Raw genomic sequence first — 9,372 nt, forward strand, 5'->3', positions numbered from 1 at the left:
TTTAAGATGAAGTCTGTCTGCTGCTTCTTACCTATGGATGTATTGGGCTGGAAATACATGTGTTGGGATTCTGCACAGAAAGGGTTTGCAAACTGCTGAAACCACACATGAGTTTAACTCTGTCAGTTGAATGCACACATTGACAATCATTCAGTTAGATAGCTCCGTTTCAGTTTTAGAAGCAGATATTTCCCTGTACATCCTATGGTCCCATTCACTCAGGAATATCCCAATGCAGCTCCTAGAAGATACGTGTTTCTAACTTGTTGAATCTAAACATAGATTCAAATCTTTTAGGTGAATGAACGCACAGCAGAGCAGTTTCAAGGAAACGTTTCCCCTGAGTTGTAGACGAAGTCTTACTGCTGCTTCTTACCAATGCCTGTATTGACCTGGAAATCCTGTTTTATGATTCTGCACAGAAAGGGTTTGCAAACAGCTGAATCCACACGTGAGTTTAACTCAGTCAATTGAATCAACGCATTGGCAACCATTCAGGTAGATAGCTCCTTTTTGCTTTTACAAGCAGATATTTCTCTGTACAGCCAATGGTCCCATTCACTCGGGAATATGCCCACGCAGCTCCTAGAAGAAACGTGTTTCTAAAACTCTGAATCTAAACATAGATTCAACTCACTTAGATGAACGAACGCACAGCAGAGCAGTTTGAAGGAAACGTTTCTCCTGAGTTTTAGACCAAGTCTTACTGCTGCTTCTTACTTATGCCAGTATTGGGCTGGAAATGCCTGTTTTGGGATTCTGCACAGAAAGTTTTGCAAACAGCCGAATCCACACATGAGTTTAACTCTGTCAGTTGAATGCACACATTGACAACCATTCAGTTAGATAGCTCCGTTTTGGTTTTAGAAGCAGATATTTCTCTGTACAGCCTATGGTCCCATTCACTCGGGAATATAAAAATGCAGCTCCTGGAAGAAACGTGTTTCTAACTCGCTGAATCTAAAGATAGATTCAAATCTCTTAGGTGAACGAAGGCACAGCAGAGCATTTGAAGGAAACGCTTCTCCTGAGTTTTAGACGAAGTCTTACTGCTTCTTCTTACCTATGGCTGTTTTGGGCTGGAAATGCCTGTTTTGGGATTCTGCACAGAAAGGGTTTGCAAACTGCTGAATCCACACATGAGTTTAACTCTGTCAGTTGAATGCACACATTGACAACCATTCAGTTAGATAGTTCCGTTTTGTTTTTAGAAGCAGATATTTCTCTGTACAGCCTATGGTCGCATTCACTCGGGAATATGCCAATGCAGCTCCTTGAAGAAACGTGTTTCTAACTAGCTGAATCTAAACATAGATTCAACTCTCTTAGGTGAACGAACTCACAGCAGAGCAGATTCAAGGATACGTTTCTCCTGAGTTTTAGACGAAGTATTACTGCTGCTTCTTACCTATGCCTGTAGTGGGCTGGAAATGCCAGTTTTGGGATTCTGCACAGAAAGGGTTTGCAAACTGCTGAATCCACACATGAGTTTAACTGTGTCAGTTGAATGCACACATTGACAACCATTCAGTTAGATAGTTCCGTTTTGTTTTTAGAAGCAGATATTTCTCTGTACAGCCTATGGTCGCATTCACTCGGGAATATGCCAACGCAGCTCCTTGAAGAATCGTGTTTCTAACTAGCTGAATCTAAACATAGATTCAACTCTCTTAGGTGAACGAACTCACAGCAGAGCAGATTCAAGGATATGTTTCTCCTGAGTTTTAGACGAAGTATTACTGCTGCTATTTACCTATGCCTGTAGTGGGCTGGAAATGCCAGTTTTGGGATTCTGCACAGAAAGGGTTTGCAAACTGCTGAATCCACTCATGAGTTTACCTCTGTCAGTTCAGTGAACACGTTGACAATCATTCAGTTATGTTGCTCCGTTTTGGTTTCAGAAGCAGATATTTCTCTGTACAACCTATGGTCCCATTCACTCGGGAATATCCCAATGCAGCTCCTAGAAGAAACATGTTTCTAACACACTGAATCTAAACATAGTTTCAACTCTCTTAGTTGAACGAACGCACGGCAGAGCAGTTTCAAGGAAAAGTTTCTCATGAGTTTAAGATGAAGTCTGTCTGCTGCTTCTTACCTATGGATGTATTGGGCTGGAAATACATGTGTTGGGATTCTGCACAGAAAGGGTTTGCAAACTGCTGAAACCACACATGAGTTTAACTCTGTCAGTTGAATGCACACATTGACAATCATTCAGTTAGATAGCTCCGTTTCAGTTTTAGAAGCAGATATTTCCCTGTACATCCTATGGTCCCATTCACTCAGGAATATCCCAATGCAGCTCCTAGAAGATACGTGTTTCTAACTTGTTGAATCTAAACATAGATTCAAATCTTTTAGGTGAACGAACGCACAGCAGAGCAGTTTCAAGGAAACGTTTCCCCTGAGTTGTAGACGAAGTCTTACTGCTGCTTCTTACCAATGCCTGTATTGACCTGGAAATCCTGTTTTATGATTCTGCACAGAAAGGGTTTGCAAACAGCTGAATCCACACGTGAGTTTAACTCAGTCAATTGAATCAACGCATTGGCAACCATTCAGGTAGATAGCTCCTCTTTGCTTTTACAAGCAGATATTTCTCTGTACAGCCTATGGTCCCATTCACTCGGGAATATGACCACGCAGCTCCTAGAAGAAACGTGTTTCTAACACTCTGAATCTAAACATAGATTCAACTCACTTAGATGAACGAACGCACAGCAGAGCAGTTTGAAGGAAACGTTTCTCCTGAGTTTTACACGAAGTCTTACTGTTGTTTCTTACCTATGAGTGTATGGGGCTGGAAATGCCTGTTTTGGAATTCTGAACAGAAAGTTTTGCAAACAGCCGAATCCACACATGAGTTTAACTCTGTCAGTTGAATGCACACATTGACAACCATTCAGTTAGATAGCTCCGTTTTGGTTTTAGAAGCAGATATTTCTCTGTACAGCCTATGGTCCCATTCACTCGGGAATATAAAAATGCAGCTCCTGGAAGAAACGTGTTTCTAACTCGCTGAGTCTAAAGATAGATTCAAATCTCTTAGGTGAACGAAGGCACAGCAGAGCATTTGAAGGAAACGCTTCTCCTGAGTTTTAGACGAAGTCTTACTGCTTCTTCTTACCTATGGCTGTTTTGGGCTGGAAATGCCTGTTTTGGGATTCTGCACAGAAAGGGTTTGCAAACTGCTGAATCCACACATGAGTTTAACTCTGTCAGTTGAATGCACACATTGACAACCATTCAGTTAGATAGTTCCGTTTTGTTTTTAGAAGCAGATATTTCTCTGTACAGCCTATGGTCGCATTCACTCGGGAATATGCCAATGCAGTTCCTTGAAGAAACGTGTTTCTAACTAGCTGAATCTAAACATAAATTCAACTCTCTTAGGTGAACGAACTCACAGCAGAGAAGATTCAAGGATACGTTTCTGCTGAGTTTTAGGCGAAGTATTACTGCTGCTTCTTACCTATGCCTGTAGTGGGCTGGAAATGCCAGTTTTGGGATTCTGTACAGAAAGGGTTTGCAAACTGCTGAATCCACACATGAGTTTAACTGTGTCAGTTGAATGCACACATTGACAACCATTCAGTTAGATAGTTCCGTTTTGTTTTTAGAAGCAGATATTTCTCTGTACAGCCTTTGGTCGCATTCACTCGGGAATATGCCAACGCAGCTCCTTGAAGAATCGTGTTTCTAACTAGCTGAATCTAAACATAGATTCAACTCTCTTAGGTGAACGAACTCACAGCAGAGCAGATTCAAGGATACGTTTCTCCTGAGTTTTAGACGAAGTATTACTGCTGCTTCTTACCTATGCCTGTAGTGGGCTGGAAATGCCAGTTTTGGGATTCTGCACAGAAAGGGTTTGCAAACTGCTGAATCCACACATGAGTTTAACTGTGTCAGTTGAATGCACACATTGACAACCATTCAGTTAGATAGTTCCGTTTTGTTTTTAGAAGCAGATATTTCTCTGTACAGCCTTTGGTCGCATTCACTCGGGAATATGCCAACGCAGCTCCTTGAAGAATCGTGTTTCTAACTCGCTGAATCTAAAGATAGATTCAAATCACTTAGGTGAGCGAAGGCACAGCAGAGCATTTGAAGGAAACGCTTCTCCTGAGTTTTAGACGAAGTCTTACTGCTTCTTCTTACCTATGGCTGTTTTGGGCTGGAAATGCCTGTTTTGGGATTCTCCACAGAAAGGGTTTGCAAACTGCCGAATCCACACATGAGTTTAACTCTGTCAGTTGAATGCACACATTGACAACCATTCAGTTAGATAGTTCCGTTTTGTTTTTAGAATCAGATATTCCTCTGTACAGCCTATGGTCGCATTCACTCGGGAATATGCCAATGCAGCTCCTTGAAGAAACGTGTTTCTAACTAGCTGAATCTAAACATAGATTCAACTCTCTTAGGTGAACGAACTCACAGCAGAGCAGATTCAAGGATACGTTTCTCCTGAGTTTTAGACGAAGTATTACTGCTGCTTCTTACCTATGCCTGTAGTGGGCTGGAAATGCCAGTTTTGGGATTCTGCACAGAAAGTGTTTGCAAACTGCTGAATCCACTCATGAGTTTACCTCTGTCAGTTCAGTGAACACGTTGACAATCATTCAGTTATGTTGCTCCGTTTTGGTTTCAGAAGCAGATATTTCTCTGTACAACCTATGGTCCCATTCACTCGGGAATATCCCAATGCAGCTCCTAGAAGAAACATGTTTCTAACACACTGAATCTAAACATAGTTTCAACTCTCTTAGTTGAACGAATGCACGGCAGAGCAGTTTCAAGGAAAAGTTTCTCATTAGTTTAAGATGAAGTCTGTCTGCTGCTTCTTACCTATGGATGTATTGGGCTGGAAATACATGTGTTGGGTTTCTGCACAGAAAGGGTTTGCAAACTGCTGAAACCACACATGAGTTTAACTCTGTCAGTTGAATGCACACATTGACAATCATTCAGTTAGATAGCTCCGTTTCAGTTTTAGAAGCAGATATTTCCCGGTACATCCTATGGTCCCATTCACTCAGGAATATCCCAATGCAGCTCCTAGAAGATACGTGTTTCTAACTTGTTGAATCTAAACATAGATTCAAATCTTTTAGGTGAACGAACACACAGCAGAGCAGTTTCAAGGAAACGTTTCCCCTGAGTTGTAGACGAAGTCTTACTGCTGCTTCTTACCAATGCCTGTATTGACCTGGAAATCCTGTTTTATGATTCTGCACAGAAAGGGTTTGCAAACAGCTGAATCCACACATGAGTTTAACTCAGTCAATTGAATCAACGCATTGGCAACCATTCAGGTAGATAGCTCCTTTTTGCTTTTACAAGCAGATATTTCTCTGTACAGCCTATGGTCCCATTCACTCGGGAATATGCCCACGCAGCTCCTAGAAGAAACGTGTTTCTAACACTCTGAATCTAAACATAGATTCAACTCACTTAGATGAACGAACGCACAGCAGAGCAGTTTGAAGGAAACGTTTCTCCTGAGTTTTACACGAAGTCTTACTGTTGTTTCTTACCTATGAGTGTATGGGGCTGGAAATGCCTGTTTTGGAATTCTGAACAGAAAGTTTTGCAAACAGCCGAATCCACACATGAGTTTAACTCTGTCAGTTGAATGCACGCATTGACAACCATTCAGTTAGATAGCTCCGTTTTGGTTTTAGAAGCAGATATTTCTCTGTACAGCCTATGGTTCCATTCACTCGGGAATATAAAAATGCAGCTCCTGGAAGAAACGTGTTTCTAACTCGCTGAGTCTAAAGATAGATTCAAATCTCTTAGGTGAACGAAGGCACAGCAGAGCATTTGAAGGAAACGCTTCTCCTGAGTTTTAGACGAAGTCTTACTGCTTCTTCTTACCTATGGCTGTTTTGGGCTGGAAATGCCAGTTTTGGGATTCTGCACAGAAAGGGTTTGCAAACTGCTGAATCCACACATGAGTTTAACTCTGTCAGTTGAATGCACACATTGACAACCATTCAGTTAGATAGTTCCGTTTTGTTTTTAGAAGCAGATATTTCTCTGTACAGCCTTTGGTCGCATTCACTCGGGAATATGCCAATGCAGCTCCTTGAAGAAACGTGTTTCTAACTAGCTGAATCTAAACATAAATTCAACTCTCTTAGGTGAACGAACTCACAGCAGAGCAGATTCAAGGATACGTTTCTCCTGAGTTTTAGACGAAGTATTACTGCTGCTTCTTACCTATGCCTGTAGTGGGCTGGAAATGCCAGTTTTGGGATTCTGCACTGAAAGGGTTTGCAAACTGCTGAATCCACACATGAGTTTACCTGTGTCAGTTGAATGCACACATTGACAACCATTCAGTTAGATAGTTCCGTTTTGTTTTTAGAAGCAGATATTTCTCTGTACAGCCTTTGGTCGCATTCACTCGGGAATATGACAACGCAGCTCCTTGAAGAATCGTGTTTCTAACTAGCTGAATCTAAACATAGATTCAACTCTCTTAGGTGAACGAACTCACAGCAGAGCAGATTCAAGGATATGTTTCTCCTGAGTTTTAGACGAAGTCTTACTGCTGCTTCTTACCTATGCCTGTAGTGGGCTGGAAATGCCTGTTTTATGATTCTGCACAGAAAGCGTTTGCAAACTGCTGAATCCACACATGAGTTTAACTCTGTCAATTGAATGCACGCATTGACAACCATTCAGTTAGATAGCTCCGTTTTGGTTTTAGAAGCAGATATTTCTCTGTACAGCCTATGGTCCCATTCCCTCCGGAATATCCCAACACAGCTCCTAGAAGAAACGTGTTTCTAACAAGCTGAATCTAAACATAGGTTCAACTCTCTTAGGTGAATGAACACACAGCAGAGCAGTTTGAAAGAAACGTTTCTCCTGAGTTTTAGATGAAGTTTTACTGCTGTTTTGTACAAATGCCTGTATTGGGCTGAAAATGACAGTTTTGGGATTTTGCACAGAAAGGGTTTGCAAACTGCTGAATCCACACATGAGTTTAGCTCTGTCAATTCAATGCACACATTGACAACCATTCAGTTAGATAGCTCCGTTTAGGTTTTAGAAGCAGATATTTCTCTGTACAGTCTATGGTCCCATTCCCTCCGGAATATCCCAACACAGCTCCTAGAAGAAACGTGTTTCTAACAAGCTGAATCTAAACATAGGTTCAACTCTCTTAGGTGAATGAACGCACAGCAGAGCAGTTTGAAAGAAACGTTTCTCCTGAGTTTTAGATGAAGTTTTACTGCTGTTTTGTACAAATGCCCGTATTGGGCTGGAATTGCCAGTTTTGGGATTCTGCACAGAAAGGGTTTGCAAACTGTTGAATCCACACATGAGTTTAACTCTGTCAATTCAATGCACACATTGACAACCATTCAGTTAGATAGCTCCGTTTAGGTTTTAGAAGCAGATATTTCTCTGTACGGCCTATGGTCTCATTCACTCGGCAATATCCCAGGGCAGCTCCTAGAAGAAACGTGTTTCTAACTCGCTGAATCAAAACATAGGTTCAACTCTCTAAGGTGAATGATCGCACAGCAGAGCAGTTTGAAGGAAACGTTTCTCCTGGGTTTTAGACGAAGTCTAATTTCTGCTTCTTACCTATGCCAGTATTGGGCTAGAAATGCCTGTTTTGGGATTCTGCAGAGAAAGTGTTTGCAAACTGCTAAATACTCACATGAGCTTAACTCTGTCAGTTGAAAACACGCATTGACAACCATTCAGTTAGATAGCTCCGTTTTGGTTTTAGAAGTAGATATTTCTCTGTACAACCTATGGTCCCATTCCCTCGGGAATATCCCAATGCAGCTCCTAGAAGAAACGTTTTTCTAACTCGCTGAATCTAAAGTTAGATTCAACTCTCTTAGGTGAACGAAGGCACAGCAGAGCATTTTAAGGAAACGCTTCTCCTGAGTTTTAGACGAAGTCTTACTGCTTCTTCTTACCAATGTCTCTATTGGGCTGGAAATGCCTGTTTTGGGATTCTGCACAGAAAGTGTTTGCAAACTGCTGAATCCACACATGAGTTTAACTCTGTCAGTTGAATGCACACATAGACAACCATTCGGTTAGATAGCTCCGTTTTGGTTTTAGAAGCAGGTATTTCTCTCTACAGCGTGTGGTCCCATTCACTCAGGAATATCCCAACGCAGCTCATAAAAGAAACGTGTTTCTAACTCGATGAATCTAAACATAGATTGAACTCTCTTAGTTGAACGAGCGCACAGCAGAGCAGTTTCAAGGAAACGTTTCCCCTGAGTTTTAGACGATGTCTTACTGCTGTTTCTTACATAAGCCGAAATTGGGCTGGAAATGCCAGTTTTGGGATTCTGCACAGAAACAGTTTGCCAATTGCTGCATCCACACATGAGTTTAACTCCATCAGTTGAATGCACACATTGACATCCATTCAGTTAGATAGCTCCGTTTGGTTTTAGAAGCAGATATTTCTCTGTACAGCCTATGGTCCCAATCACTTGTGAATATGACAGCGGAGCGCCTTGAAGAAACGTGATTCTAACTAGCTGAACCTAAACATAGATTCAACTCTCTTACGTGAACGAACGCACAACAGAGCAGTTTGAAGGAAACGTTTCTCCTGAGTTTTACACGAAGTCTTACTGTTGTTTCTTACCTATGTGTGTATGGGGCTGGAAATGCCTGTTTTGGGATTCTGCACAGAAAGTTTTGCAAACAGCCGAATCCACACATGAGTTTAACTCTGTCAGTTGAATGCACACATTGACAACCATTCAGTTAGATAGCTCCGTTTTGGTTTTAGAAGCAGATATTTCTCTGTACAGCCTATGGTCCCATTCACTCGGGAATATAAAAATGCAGCTCCTAGAAGAAACGTGTTTCTAACTCGCTGAATCTAAAGATAGATTCAGATCTCTTAGGTGAACGAAGGCACAGCAGAGCATTTGAGGGAAACGCTTCTCCTGAGTTTTATACGAAGTCTTACTGCTTCTTCTTACCTATGGCTGTTTTGGGCTGGAAATGCCTGTTTTGGGATTCTGCACAGAAAGGGTTTGCAAACTGCTGAATCCACACATGAGTTTAACTCTGTCCGTTGAATGCACACATTGACAACCATTCAGTTAGATAGCTCCGTTTTGTTTTTAGAAGCAGATATTTCTCTGTACAGCCTATGGTCGCATTCACTCGGGAATATGCCAACGCAGCTCCTTGAAGAAACGTGTTTCTAACTAGCTGAATCTAAACATAGATTCAACTCTCTTAGGTGAACGAACTCACAGCAGAGCAGATTCAAGGATACGTTTCTCCTGAGTTTTAGACGAAGTATTACTGCTGCTTCTTACCTATGCCTGTAGTGGGCTGGAAATGCCAGTTTTGGGATTC

This window comes from Aotus nancymaae, unplaced genomic scaffold (genome assembly GCF_030222135.1).
Source record: "Aotus nancymaae isolate 86718 unplaced genomic scaffold, 86718_ANA_hifiasm-v0.15.2.pri h1tg000041l, whole genome shotgun sequence".
Lineage (NCBI taxonomy): Eukaryota > Metazoa > Chordata > Mammalia > Primates > Aotidae > Aotus > Aotus nancymaae.